The 15,596-nt window shown below is 35.4% G+C and overlaps 1 pseudogene; it reads left to right on the forward strand.

The window, feature by feature from the left end:
- Positions 1-5,337: 5,337 nt before the first annotated feature.
- LOC124096348 (cytochrome P450 2C9-like) overlaps positions 5,338-15,596 on the forward strand; it is a 33,322-nt pseudogene continuing 23,063 nt past the window's right edge.

Genomic DNA, 15,596 nt, shown 5'->3' on the forward strand with positions numbered 1-15,596 from the left:
ACAAGAATACTGGGATCAACTATTAACAACAGCAATGCGAAAAAACAGTAATCCAGATATAGCATTATAGTAAACACCAGATGTCAATTATGGTGTCCAGAGTACTAATAAGTGCAACATGTATGGTGGGGGTGGAGATTATACAATGAATTTGTTCAAAAGATTTTAAAAATATAATAATTAAGAAAAAAGAAAATGGGTTATGAAGACAAAAGAAAGTTTTAAATATTCAAAAGGTGAAAAGAAAGAAAGCAATAAACAACAAGTAAGGCCATAAGGAAGGAAAAAAATAAAAGAATAAGGGTATCTGGTTTCTAGAAAGATAAAGTGGGAGAAAGAGTAATAAGAAAAAAAAATGACCAAAAAATCCACTAACCCTCAAAAAATAAAACAGTGCAAAATAACAAAATGATAATAAAAAAGTCATAAAAAATGAAAAAGGGATAAAATTGTGGAGATACACATACATATACAAACTAAGTAGCACATAAAGCAAAAAAAATAAGCAAAAAAATTCTTAAATCAAAAATGAAAGAATTATTCCAATGCAGTTAATTGAAACTATGGAAGAGGATGCCAGCTAGCAATTCTTTTCTTTTTTGTCTATTCACCCCTTAGAGAGAGCAAGAGCTCTTGTTTTAATGCAGGAATATGAAATGATTGGTTTGTGAGAGCAGAATCCTACTCAGTGCATCCTAGTTTGAATGGACTGGGTGGCAACTGTAGGCAGGTGGGGTTGACTGGAGGAGGTGGGTCGTTGGGGGTGACCCCTTCCTCTCTCTTTCTCTCTGATTACTTGCTACCGTGAGGCAAGCAGCTTCCCTCTGCCAGAACCATCCCTCCATGATTTTCTGCCTGACCTTGAACCCAGAGCAATGGAGTTGGCTATCTGGACTGAAACATCTGATACTGTGAGGCAAAATAAACTTTTCCTCTTCTAAGTTGTTGTGTGGTATTTTGGTCATAGTAACAGAAAAGCTGACCACACCACTTGGGGTCGTATGGTAGATCTATAATTTTTTAGAAACCTCCAGACTGTCTTTATATTGGCTATAGTAATTTACATTTCTCCTAATAATGCATGAGACTTCCCTTTTCTCCACATTCTATCAAAAATTCGTTTTTATGGTTTTTGAGCTTCTATTACTGTTGTTGCTATTGATTTATTTGCTTTTTGTTTTTTTAATGTTAGTCATTATAACTGGAGGGATTTCACATCATATTATAGTTTTTAATTTTTATTTTCCTGATGGCTAATGATACTGACCATTTTTTCATATGTGTTGGGCATTTTTGAGAATTGTCCATTAGATAATTTTTTCATTCTTCACTTGGACCACTTGTTTTTAGTTTTATTTTTTTGAGTTTTTTATATATTTGGGATATTAATCTTTTGTCAAATGAATATATGGCAAATATTTTATCCCATCCTATATGTTGTCTCTTCAATTTGTTGATTGCTCACTTTGATGTATAATAATTTTAGTTTGATGTAATGCATTTGTGCATTTTTGCTTCTGTTTCCCATGCTTTGGGGTCATATATGAAAAATATTGCTTCTGTCAGTGTCTTGTGGAATTTCCCCTGTATATTCTTCCAGCAGTTTTAGAGCATCAGATCTTCCTTTAATGACTTTGACACATATTGAATTTATTTCTGGGATCTCTATTCTTTCCATTGTCTATTTTACCTTTTTCATTTTTTTTTTAAGTTTCATGCTGCTTTGCTTACTAACACTCTGTAGTGTGTCTAGATATTAGGAATTAGGATGCCTCTAGCTTTGTTCCTTTTGTTCAAGAGGTTATTAGCTATTTAGGGTCTTCTATGCATTTATTCAAATTTTAAGGCTGTTATTTCCAGTTGTGTAAAAAAATCCACTGGGATTTTCATGGGGATTGTACTGAATCCTTAAATTTCTTTGAGTTTCATAGTCCTTTTAATAGTACAAATTATTCCAATACATGAATATTAGAGATATTTCTATTTTTCTCTCTCTCCTTCTTTGTGCATTTTCTTCAATTTCCTTCATCAGTGTTTTGTGAAAACATAAAGATGTCTCACTTCCTTGGTTAGATTTATTCCTCAATAGTTTATCATTTTATTGTAGGTTTTATGAATGGGATTTATTTCATGTTTTCTTCCTCAGAAGTCATATTGACAAGGACACATTGAACAGCAACAGAAGTGGTTCCATCTGGGAGTGACTGGAGGACAGAGGATACACTATTTCTCAAGTTCTTCCCCTTCAGTTCTCTGAGATTGGATCTTCCTCGGTTCTGCTGAGAATGTTTCACCTGTGTAGTAATGGAGGAAGGCAAAGCCTTATCTACTTCCATGTTTATAGCAGCAAAATTCACAATAGCCAAGATATGGAAACAACTTAGATGCCTGTCAATCGATGACTGGATAAAGAACATTTTATATCTATATACAATGGAGTATTTTTCAGCCGTAAAGAAGAATAAAATTATGGCTTTCACTGGTAAATGGGTGTAACTGGAGACCCTCTGCTAAGTGAAATAAGCCACACTCATGAACACAAAGTTCAAATGTTTTTTATGATATGCAGAAGCTAGACCAAAATAAGGGGGGAGGAAATGAAAATTTCATTTCTTGAAATGAAATTTCATGAAAATGGAAAAGAGAGCAGTGGAATGGAGGAAGGTGATTGAGGAGAAGGGAGGAGGGAGGGGAAAACAAAAAATGGTGGAATGCATCTGACCAATCTTACCTATGTACATGTATGAATATACTACACTGAATCTTACCTTCATGTATATGCACAAAGCAATAATTTTTAAAAATGCAAATAATAAGAAGAAAGATCAATATAGTAGAGAGAAGGGAACAGAGGCAGGAGGAGGAAAGGAAAGGAGAAGTAGTAGAGAATGAGTTAGAACAAATTGTATTCAATACTTGTATAAACATCAAAAGAAGCTTTATATTATGTATAACTAATAAAACAAGCATCTGTACTCCAAAAAATGAAATTTTATTCAACATCAATAAAGAAGGACATTATATATATATATATATATATATATATATATATATATATATATTTAATATATATATATTTAATATATATATATATTTAATATATATATATATTTAATATATATATATATTTAATATATATATATATATATATATATATATATATATATATATATATATATATATATAAACAACTCAAAAAAATTAACCCAAAAAACTAAAAAACCAAACAAATAACCCAATCAATAAATGGGCAAAGGAACTGAAGAGGCATTTCACAGAAGAAGAAATACAATCATCAACAAATATATAAAAAATAATTTTCAACATCTCTAGAAATTAGAGAAATGCAAATTTAAACTACACTGAGACTCCATCTCACTTCATTCAGAATGGCAATTACCAAGAAATAAAGTAATAGTAAATGTTGACAAGGATGTGGGAAAAAGGTATACTTATACATTGCTAATGGGAATGCAAATTGGTGCTACCACTCTGGAAATCAGTGTGAAAATTCCTCAGAAAACTACAATGGAATCACCATTTATCCTAATCCTCGGTTTAGACTCAAAGGACTTAAAAATCAGCATAATACAGTAATCCAGCCACATCAATGTTTATAGCAGCTCAATTCACAATAGCCAATCTATGGAACCAGCCAATGTACCCTATAACAGATGAATGAATAAAGGAAATGTAGTGTTTATACACACAATGCAATATTACTCAGCCTTAAAGAAGAATGAAATTAGAGCATTTGCTGGTAAATGAATGGAACTGGAGACAATTGTGTTAAGTGAAATAAACCAGTCTTCAAAAATCAAAGGTTGAATGTTCTCTCTGATATATGGATGCTAATGCCGAGTCTGGCTGGGCACAAAATAACCGGGCCACCACACCGCCTTGTAGATTCAAACAGCAATTCTTTATTCCCGAACTCTCACTGGCACTCTACACGCACATTCTGGGAAAATTTTCCCTCCACCGGCTCTGAGTCCCAAATACTCTCAGAACCCCTCGAGAACTCAAAGGGAACTCAAGGAGCGGGTGCCTGAGGCAGCAGGATACGCCCTATTCCCAGTAGGATCCACCTGGAACCGCCCTAAACCCGGATCCACCCTGGTCCTTGAGCAGGGTCACCTTTCTCAAACATTCATGCAATGTCACTGCAAATTACCTGGGTCCAAGGCAAGCCCATTTCCACAATGGAGAGTCCTCCCTCTAAGCAACATTGGGTAGGCTGATGAGTAAATTGCCATGCGTCATTCCTACTTGGCTATGGCTCTCAGCATGCTAACACACAATGAGAGAGAGAGGGAAGAATAGAAATTCATTGGATTAGACAAAGGGGAATGGAGAGAATGGAAGATGAATAGGAGTATGAAAGACAGAAGAATGAACTGGACATAACTTTCCTATGTTCACGTATGAATACACAAGCAGTGTAACTCCACACCAAGTACAACCACAGGAATGGGATCCTAATTAGAATAAGTTATACTCTGTGTATAATGTAATATGTCAAAATATACTCTCATGTATATTTAAAAAGAAGGACCTTCTACTAATTAGAACAACATGGAATGAGCCTGAGTACTTTATGCTGAGGGAAATAACTGCATGATCCCACTTACATATGGAATCTTATAAAACAAAATGACTCAAACTCATAGTAATGGAGACTAGAGTGGTGGATATTAGGTGATGTGATGTGGGGGAAAAGGTGAGATGTTGGTCCAAGAGCACAAACATTCAGTTATAAGATGAATAAGCACTAGGAACCTAAGGCACAGTATGGTGACAACAGTAAATAATGATGTATCTTATACCCCAAATTTGCCAATGTGTTCTCACCACACACACGTGAAAATGTGAACACTGGGGTGATGGATATTTTAACTAGCTTGACTGTTGGAATTATTTTTCATGCATACATAAGTTTAAAAAATCATATTATGCTCCAAATATATACTTATACCTCAATAAAGCTGATAATAAGAAGAAAATCATGTACTAAAAGTCAGTATGATAGAAGGAAGAATTAACCATTCAGGGTCCATGGGATGATAACAGAATCCTTGTGGGTTTGCACAAGGCTGCAGTCTGTACCCTATGAATTGCTTCAGGGTGAGAGAAATTGTTCTTCCATGAGATGCTGCATGGCCTGGCACTGCCACCCTAGTACTCACTTTCTTCTTGTGTTAGTGATACCTGTGGTCTCAATCTATGAGTGTTAAGATCATCTGGGGCCACTTTTAAAAAATAAAGATTTCCAGTACTCATTGTGGGCTTAATCAAAATCTCTAATGACCTGGAAGAAATCACCTGGGTACTGGTGCAATGGTGGGTGGCACTGGGGACCCATGTATTGTTCATGCTTCCAAATTTGACAAAATAAAGGTTTGAATTTGGGTCTTCTGTTTATTGGTAGACTCAAAATTAGTTTGTAATTCTCTGATTTAATTTCCTTTACATGTAAAATGGAACAAATAAACTGCTCTAAGTGCATTGATGTGAGAATTATAATTAATAGGATAGATGTCATTTGCCTGACCCAGGCATGGCACATCAGAGACCATCCATAAGTGACAGCTATAATCACCATCATGTTTTTAACAAAATCCAGATTTGAAGTTTCATATGGCAGCAATAACACAAGTACCATGAGAATAATCTGAATAACAGTGTGAATCATTCAAAATACATAGGTCCAATACTGATGTCTTTGGCTAATATTTGGATTTTGTTTCCCATTTCCAGTTGTCAAAAGTCTAAGGCCCTGTGTTCACTCTGTATTTGGGCATGAAGCCGACTGTGGTGTTGCATGGATATGAAGCTGTGAGGGAAGCCCTGGTTGACCTTGGAGAGGAGTTTTCTGGAAGAGGCAGTTTCCCAGTATTAGAAAGAGCTAATAAATGACTTGGTAAGGGTGCATGTGCATGGGGTAGCAGGTAGTGGTGATGGGCATGAGAAGCCCAGAAAAAAGAGACTTGGAGATCTCCTAAGGCTAAGCTGGGCCAGCTTTTGCCTGCCACTCATCAGCTTCCTCTGCCTCATCTGGGATCTCACTCCTAGTTTGTATTCCCCTCTTTTAGGAATCATTTTAAGTAATGGAAACAGATGTAAAGAGATGAGGCACTTGTCAGTCATGATTCTGTGGAGTTTTAGGATGAGGAAGAGGAACATTGAAGACTGTGTTCAAGAGGAAGCCCGCTGCCTAGAGGAGGAGCTGAGGAAAACCAAATGTGGGTGATTGATTATCACTGTCTTTACAGACTGATGTCCTCTCTACTAAAGCCCTTGGATGTAGTTCCACATTTTGTCCTGTCAGCCTTCTTGTGGAGGAGGGATGATTTGAAGCAGAGAGCGAGAGATTATTAGTCTGGGCTGCCTGTGCACAGGCATGAGTGGGCATGCATGGTGGGTGTAAAAGGTCATATCCTACTCTGACCAGCTTTATTCCTGTTTTCCATTATTGCATCATGAAGACACAAGATTTAGAGATCTGTTTTCTTAAGAGTCAAAGAGCAGGGTTTCTCCCACTCCACAGCCTTCACCATTGTCCATTGGACATGGTTAGAACATCCTCCTTAGACCCTGTGGGGCTTAAGCAAGTGATGTGTGCTTTCCCTGAATTGGACAGTGGTTGTCCAGTCACTTTCCACTGTCTCACATGCTCAGGGTTTCTTCCAAGGCCAGTGCCTACAATAGCCAGTAATTATACTAATCTGTGCTTTCCCATTGATTTGCATATCATCTGTAAAGTCTTGTTAATCATGATTATGGTAATTACTTACCTCTCCTTGTCTTTTCTACAGAGCCATGAAGTATTTTTCACAGTGTCTCTGATTTTCAGCTTGGATCCAGATTGCAATGTTTTTAAATTTCTCTTCTAAATTAACAAAAAACTAAAGACTAAAAATCTGACTTTACCAGTGAATGACACATACAAAGAAATTCCCCGGATTCCCAAATTACCTTCCAACTCTATAGCTAAAATAAACATTTTTGTGAAAGCTTAGACCCCTGGAACATTTAAAGGAGCCTGACAGAAAAGTATAGAACTCAAATGGTTTGCTCCTATCCAATGCTCTATGCTTTATTCACATATATTTTTTCTGGGTTTGTTTCCTTATTAAAAATATTTTTTTATTATTCTTTTTATTAACAAGATATTATTATACTTAGGATTGCTATTATATTCCCACACATGCATACAGCATACATTGATCAAATACATCCTCTTTCTCATTCTCCCATCCTCATCACCACCACACATCCTTTCCCATCTGTAGTAATCCCTGATCTGTGTCCAGGTTGACATTCTTTGCAACTTCCACACATGAGAGAGATGATGAGATGCAATACTTGTCTTTCTATTTCTGACTTCATTCATACCATAATGCCCCCCAGTTCTCTCTATTTTGCTTCAAATGGCAGGATTCCATTCTTCTTTATGGCTCAATATGGATTCCATTGTATATATATATAACACATTTCCTTTATCTATTAATTTGTTGATAGCCACCTACATTAATATAACATCTTAGCTATTATGAGTAGTTTCACAGGAACATGCAGAATCTCTTCAGAACGTGTATGTCATTTCTTTCATTTATGTATCAGAAGCTACTCACCTGGATCATACGATAGATTTATTATTTTTTTTATATTTAAGTAAACTCTAAACTCTTCTCCATAATGGTTATCCTAATGTACATTAACTGTCACCAACAGGTATAATGGGTCTCTTTTCAACACCTTCCCAATATTTGTTATTTGTTGTCGTGATGGTGGGGATTATTTTGGCTTCCTTGTTTTTTTTTGATGATAGCCATTTTATAACCTTGGTGAAATGATATCTAATGGTAGTTTTGATTTGCATTTCCCTGACAAGTAATGATATTGACCATTTAAAAATATGTTTATTAGTCATTTGTATTTTTTCTTTTGAGAAGTGACTCTTAAGATCATTTTCCCATTTTTAATTGTATTACTTGGGGTTTTTTAATTTTTTGTTTCTTATATACTTTAAATTTTATTTTTTTGTGAAATAAATAATTGGCAGATATTATCCCCCATTCTGTAGAATGTCTCTTCACTCTATTGACAGTTTGTTGTGTAAGAGCTTTTTAGTTTGATGTAATCAACTTGCCTATTTGGGCTTTGGGGGTCAAACACACACACACAAAATCATTGCCTGTTTCAAACTTGAGGTGTTTCCTCTGTTTTCATCTATTTCTTTTAGGGTTTCAGGTCTTACATTAAAATTTTGAATCCATTTTTTTATTTTGAATTTTATATATACTGAGAGACAATGTCAAGTATCAGTCTTCTGCATGTACCATTTATTAAAGAGGCTCTCCTTTCTCCACTGTATGTTTTTTAACACTGTTGAGAATGAGTCGACTGTAGATGCATGGTTTTTGCCCCCCTGAGCCCCACATCTCCATTCTCTTCCATTGTTCTATTTGCCTGTTTCTGTGCCAGGGCCATGCTGTTTTGCTTACTGTGGCTCTGTAGTGTGGCTTGAAATCAGGAAATATCCTGCCTCCAGCTTTGCTCCTTTGCTCAAGATTGTCTTGACTATTCAGGTTCTTTTGTGCTTCTGCATGAATTTTAGGATTATATTTTTCTAGTTCTGTGAAGAATGTCATTGGTATTTTCATGGGGATTGAATTGAATCTGCAAATTGTTTCAATAGTATGAATCTTTTAAAAATATTAATTCTTCCAATCCATGAATATGAGATTTTTTCTCTCCCATTTTTTTTGGTATCTTCTTCAGTTTCTTTCATCAGTTTTTTTTTTTTTTGTAATTTTTATTCTAGAGATCTTTCACTTCCTTGGTTTATTTGTTTTTTAATCAAGTCACCCAAATGAAATTTATTGATGGCTTCATTGTAAATTCACTTTATATATCCCTATGGTTTTGGTCAACTTTTTCACTACTTTGATTAAAAAAAAAACAAAATGGATAAAAACAATTCAGAGCAGGAGAAGTTTACTTGGGCTCACATTTTCAGAGGTTCAGTCTATGGTCAGCTGACTCCATGACTCTGGGCCTGAGATGAGGCAGAATATTATCATGGGAGGGTATGGGAGAGGAAAGTAGCTCAAGACATGGCAATATCAAAGGAGAGAGAGAGAGAGAGAGAGAGAGAGAGAGAGAGAGAGAGAGAGAGAGCGCTCCACTCATCAGGGACAAAATAAATAACCCAAAGTTATGCCCCAGTGACTTACCTAAACTCACCTGCCCAGTTAACACCTGGTTAATCCTTATCAGTATATTCATCTACTATTTAGATTGTAACTCTTTAACAATCCAACCGTTTCCCCCTGATCATTCCTGCATTATCTCACACATGAACTTTTAGGGGATAATTTATATCCAAACTATAACACCCACAAAATGAAAATCCTTTGTCCTATTTTAATTTCTTCATCTATAAAATGATAGGATTGAACATAATGATGGTCAACATTCAAATTTATTTGAGAATATACCACAGTGAATCCCATCATAATATACACCTATGAGATGCTGATAAAAAAAACTGTAAGTAAATAGCAGAAAGTTCAGTAGGAGTAGAGGAAAGGGAACGGGGGAGGAGGAGGGGCATGGAAAGGGAAATACTGGGGACTGAATTAGAACAAATTATATTTCATGCTTTTATAATCATGTCAGAAAGAATCCTATTGTCATGTATAACTAAAAACAACCAATAAAAATATACTATTCTATTGGTGAATATAGGATTAATAAAAATATTCCAGAAGTTCACAAGAGGGCAGATTTGCCAAATAGATTAAATTTTGAGGCAATTGGAGATGATAAACTCTGCTTCCTAAGGTGGGGAAATTTATCTCCTCTCTGAAATAAAGAGATAAACAGAGTCCATTGATCAATTTAGCCTTTTGTTTGTTTTCCTCAGATTCAAGATAAAAGTTTTTCACTTTTACTTTGAAAAAAAAGCGTGTCATTGTTTATGAAGGTTTTTCTTTTTTTTCTCATAAAAATGGATGTTTTCTGATTCTGTGTAATTGATCCACAGATACACAAATTCATCCCTAAGGGCTCTCTGTTTCGTCTTTCCCTCTGCTAGCTTCACAAATGAATCTTTCAATGGTTATTATATATTTTTAAAGGATGTACATTCATTCCTAACTACTTTTTTCTTTCTCCATCATTCCTATTTACTACAGTCTTTGATGACAAATATAAATCTGCAATGAAATTGAATTAGCAGCTGTTTCCAAAAGTGATCTTTTAAAATGTTTTCCAAAATAAGTAATACTTTTGGTTAAAGTGTTTTAAATAAAGGCAGTGGATGTGAATGGAGCATTAGGAAAACCATTATTAACCTGGTTAGTAGAAAAAAAGTCAAGTTTAAGGTAAAAGTAATATCCTCATTTTTAGCATTCTGAATATTTTCCTGTTAAGGGGATTTCTAGATAGATATTGCCTAAAGTTTCTAAAATTACCTTTTCCTATTATCTCAAATAAAAATACTTTCAATGTATATTTTAATGTTAATTATTTAATGTCCTCAACTTTTTAGCCTCATCCTGTGATCCTACCATTTTCCTGGGTGGTGCTCCCTGCAATGTGATCTGCTCCATAATCTTCCAGAATCGTTTTGACTATAAATACCAGAATTTTCTAAACTTCATGGAAAAATTAGATGAAAGCCTCAAACTTATGAGCACCCCTTGGATCCAGGTGAGACCAAAATTCCTTCTTCATGAGAAGATACTTATGGTCTTTTCTTGGACAGGCCACTATTTACAGTGGTTCAAACAGTGAAGTGAATCTGTCCATCACAGTCTCTCGCCCATGGACTTGGTGGTATGGAGTGAATATTAGGAAAAGGTAAATGAGTCCTTTATTTTATGCACAGAAATATGAATGCCCACATATAGAGCCAACATGGCAAGCCCATTGGTTCTCTGGCCAGTGCTTTCCCCAGTAATCTCCAATCCTCATAAAGTACTTTGGTGACTGCTCAAAGCAAGATCATGGCACTTGGTGGGCATCCAGGGCTTTCCTCCAATCACCACTAGATTTTTCATCACTGTACTTGGCAGAAATACCTCATTAGGGTATTAAGGAGAGAGAATTAATGCTTGCACAGGTGCTGCAAGGAGACTCCGAGCAAAGAAGAGATGTTTCATGCTTCAGCTGGGATCCTAGATGAGAAAGTAATAGGGTTAGGATTAGAAAATAATTGGATTTTACTGTGTACAACTCCTAAACAAACCCAGTTTTACCAATATGTAGCTGGCATGTTCTGCATTCTTCATAAAAGCCTGTTGTGAAATGTTCAGAGATCTCCTAATCACTCTTGTATAGTTACTTTATCCATGGACTGCCCAATTGTATTTCATGTATTTTCAAAATCCACTGCCTGTTCTGTAGAAATCAGTCTATTTTTGAGGTTGCTCCATACAGTAACAGCAGAGAACAGATTGTGTTCTTTCTCAGTTTACCCAAAATCCTTTAAACTATCTTAACTTCTGTCCTCATCTTCAAAATATGAATTGTGGTAATTTATGTCAATCTACATTTCCAGATCTCTGTGGAAAAATTGGTTTAAAATAATTTGGTTTAAATGTATTTTTATATCTGAAAATGATGTATGAGTATAGGAAATGATTATCATTTCTGATCCTCAAGTCAAAGTACTTTCTCTCAAATATTTCTATAATTTGGGAATTATTATATATGTACAGTGAAAATTTTCCATTCAGGGTGAACACATTTTTTCCCTTCTATTTTATTGGTTCTTCTTAGTTATACATAACAGTAGCATCCATTTTGATAAATTTATACAAACACGGAATATATCTCATTCTAATTAGGAGCCCATTTTTGTGGGTGGGCATACTTAATAGGTAAATTATATACAATAGGTGTAAATTATGTTATATTTATTCTACTGTCTTTTCTATTCTTGTTATCTCTACCTTCCTTTTATTCCCCTTTATATAATCTATCAGTATATTTCAAGTCCTATAGAGTTATTTATGTGATGATAAGGCAGTTTAAGTTTCTTTTGTTTATTAGTTATTCAAAACATTAAAAAGCTCTTGACATATCATATTTCATACATTCGACTCAAGTGGATTATGAGCTCCCATTTTTACCTCAAATACAGATTGCAGAATCACATCGATTACACAACCACATTTTTACATAATGCCATATTAGTAACTGTTGTATTCTGCTACCTTTCCTATCCTCTACTATCCCCCCTTCCCTCCCCTCCCATCTTCTCTCTCTACCCCCTCTGCTGTAATTTAACTCTCTCCCTTGTTTTTTTCCCTTTCCCCTCACAACCTCTTATATGTAGTTTTGTATAACAATGAGGGTCTCCTTCCATTTCCATGCAATTTCCCTTTTCTCTCCCTTTCTCTCCCACCTCATGTCTCTGTTTAATGTTAACCTTTTCCTCCTGCTCTTCCTCCCTGCTCTGTTCTTAGTTGCTTTCATTATATCAAAGAAGACATTTGGCATTTGTTTTTTAGGGATTGGCTAGCTTCACTTAGCATAATCTGCCCTAATACTATCCATTTCCCTGCAAATTCCATGATTTTGTCATTTTTTTAGTGCTGTGTAATACTCCATGGTGTATAAATGCCACATTTTTTTTATCCATTCATCTATTGAAGGGCATCTGGGTTGGTTCCACAGTCTAGCTATTGTGAATTGTGCTTCTATGAACATCGATGTGGCAGTATCCCTGTAGTACGCTCTTTTAAGGTCTTCAGGGAATAGTCCGAGAAGGGCAATAGCTGGGTCAAATGGTGGTTCCATTCCCAGCTTTCCCAGAAATCTCCATACTGCTTTCCAAATTGGCCGCACCAATTTGCAGTCCCACAGGCAATGTACAAGAGTACCCTTTTCCCCACATCCTTACCAGCACTTGTTGTTGTTTGACTTCATAATGGCTGCTAATCTTACTGGAGTGAGATGGTATCTTAGGGTGGTTTTGATTTGCATTTCTCTGACTGCTAGAGATGGTGAGCATTTTTTCATGTACTAGTTGATTGATTGTATGTCGTCCTCTGAGAAGTGTCTGTACAGGTCTTTGGCCCATTTGTTGATTGGGTTATTTGTTATCTTATTGTTTAATTTTTTGAGTTCTTTGTATACTCTGGATATTAGGGCTGTATCTGAAGTGTGAGGAGTAAAAATTTGTTCGCAGGATGTAGGCTCCCTATTTACCTCTCTTATTGTTTCTCTTGCTGAGAAAAAACTTTTTAGTTTGAGTAAGTCCCATTTGTTGATTCTAGTTATTAACTCTTGTGCTATGGGTGTCCTATTAAGGAATTTGGATCCCGACCCCACAATATATAGATTGGAGCCAACTTTTTCTTCTATCAGGCACAGAGTCTCTGATTTTATATCAAGCTCTTTGATCCATTTTGAGTTAACTTTTGTGCATGGTGAGAGAAAGGGATTCAGTTTCATTTTGTTGCATATGGATTTCCAGTTTTCCCAGCACCATTTGTTGAAGATGCTATCCTTCCTCCATTGCATGCTTTTAGCCTCTCCTTTATGTCTTCTGTAACCCATTTATCATTCAGTAACATATTGTTCATTTTCTAGGTGATGCAGGATTTTTCCTTCCTTTTTTATCATTGATTTCCAGTTTCATTCCATTATGATCAGGTAAGATGCATGGTATTATCTCCACTCCTTTATATTTACTAAGAGTTGCCCTATGGCATAATATATGTTCTATCTTTGAGAAGGATCCATGTGCTGCTGAGAAGAATGTGTATCCCCTTGATGATGGTTGATATATTCTATATATGTTGGTTAAGTTTAGGTTATTGATTGTGTTATTGAGTTCTATAGTTTCTTTATTCAGCTTTTGTCTGGAGGATCTGTCCAATGGAGAGAGCGGTGTGTTGAAGTCACCCATAATTATTGTGTTGTGGTCTATTTGACTCTTGAACTTGAGGAGAGTTTGTTTTATGAATGTTACAGCACAATTGTTTGGTGCATACATATTGATAATTGTTATGTCTTGTTGGTGGATGGTTCCTTTTAATAGTATATAGTGTCCTTCTTTATCCCTTTTGATTAACTTAGGTTTGAAGTTGATTTTATTTGATATGAGTATGGCCACTCCTGCTTGCTTCCAAAGACCATGTGAGTGGTATGATTTTTCCCCACTTTCACCTTCAGCCTGTGTATGTCTTTTCCTGTCAGATGAGTCTCCTGAAGGCAGCATATTGTTGGATTTGTTTTTTAAATCCAGGTTACTAGCCCATGTCTCTTGATTGGTGAATTTAAGCCATTATCGTTTAAGGTTACTATTGATATATGGTTTGTTTTTCCCGTCATGCTTGTTTATTTATTTATTTTAATATGACTAGTTTTTCCTTTTTGGTTATTTTTTTTCCTTCCCTTTACTGAGTTACCTCCCACTGTTAGTTTTGGGTGCTGTTTTTCATTTCCTCTTCTTATAGTGTTTTGCTCAAAATGCCTTGCAGTGCTGGTTTTCTGGCTGCAAATTCTTTTAACTTTTGTTTATCGTGAAATATTTTAATTTCATTGTCAAATCTGAAGCTTAATTTTGCTGGATACAGTATTCTTCTTTGGAATCCATTATTTTCCAGTGTTTGAAATACGTTGTTCCAGGATCTTCTCACTTTCAATGTCTGTGATGAAAAATCAGCCGTTAGCCTAATTGGTTTACCCCTGAATGTAATCTGCCTCCTTTCTCTCGTAGCTTTTAATATTCTCTCCTTGTTCTGTATGTTGGATATCTTCATAATTATGTGTCTTGGAGTTGGTCTATTATGGTTTTGAATGTTTGGGGTCCTGTAGGCTTCCAGGATTTGGCAATCCATTCCATCTTTCATTTCTGGGACGTTTTCTAGGATTATTTCATTCAATAGATTGTTCACTCCTTTGATTTGAACCTCTATACCTTCTTCTATCCCAATGATTCTCAAGTTTGGTTTTTTTTTTATGACATCCCATATCTCTTGGATAGATTGCTCATGAATTTTAAGCATCCTTTCTGTGTTGACTATATTCTTTTCAAGTTGATAAACTTTGTCTTCATTATCTGATGTTCTGACTTCTACTTGATCTAGTTTATTTGTAATATTCTCGTTTGAGTTTTTAATTTGGTTTATGGTTCCTGCATTTCTAGGATTACTGTTTGATTTTTTTTTTAAATCTCTATCTCCTGGTTTAGCTCGTTCTTTGCCATTTGAATTTGCCTATTTAATTCGTTTGCAAAGTATACTTTCATTGTTTGTACTTGCTGTCTAATGTCTTCTTTAAGATTCCATTCCATCTGAGTTAGGTATGCCTTGAGTTCTTTCTCTGTCCATTTTTCTGATGCCTCTAGGTTCTCCTGTGTATTTAAGTTGTCCTGCATTGCTTGTAATCTTTTTCCCCTTGTTTTTTCATGGTGCTCACGTTACTTTCCAACTCTGTTTGACTGCTATGTTTCTGTTTTCTTCTTTAAATTTGTTTTGGTTTTTGTAGTTCCACTATCTCTCCTTTGTGTTAGGAGACAATGTTTAGAGATGTTGGATTTAATTGTGATTTAAGGTAAATTCATTATTTTCATT

This window comes from Marmota monax, unplaced genomic scaffold, assembly GCF_021218885.2.
Source record: "Marmota monax isolate L192 unplaced genomic scaffold, Marmota_monax_Labrador192_F-V1.1 WCK01_AAM20220418_F8-fsc00004, whole genome shotgun sequence".
Taxonomy (NCBI): Eukaryota; Metazoa; Chordata; class Mammalia; order Rodentia; family Sciuridae; genus Marmota; species Marmota monax.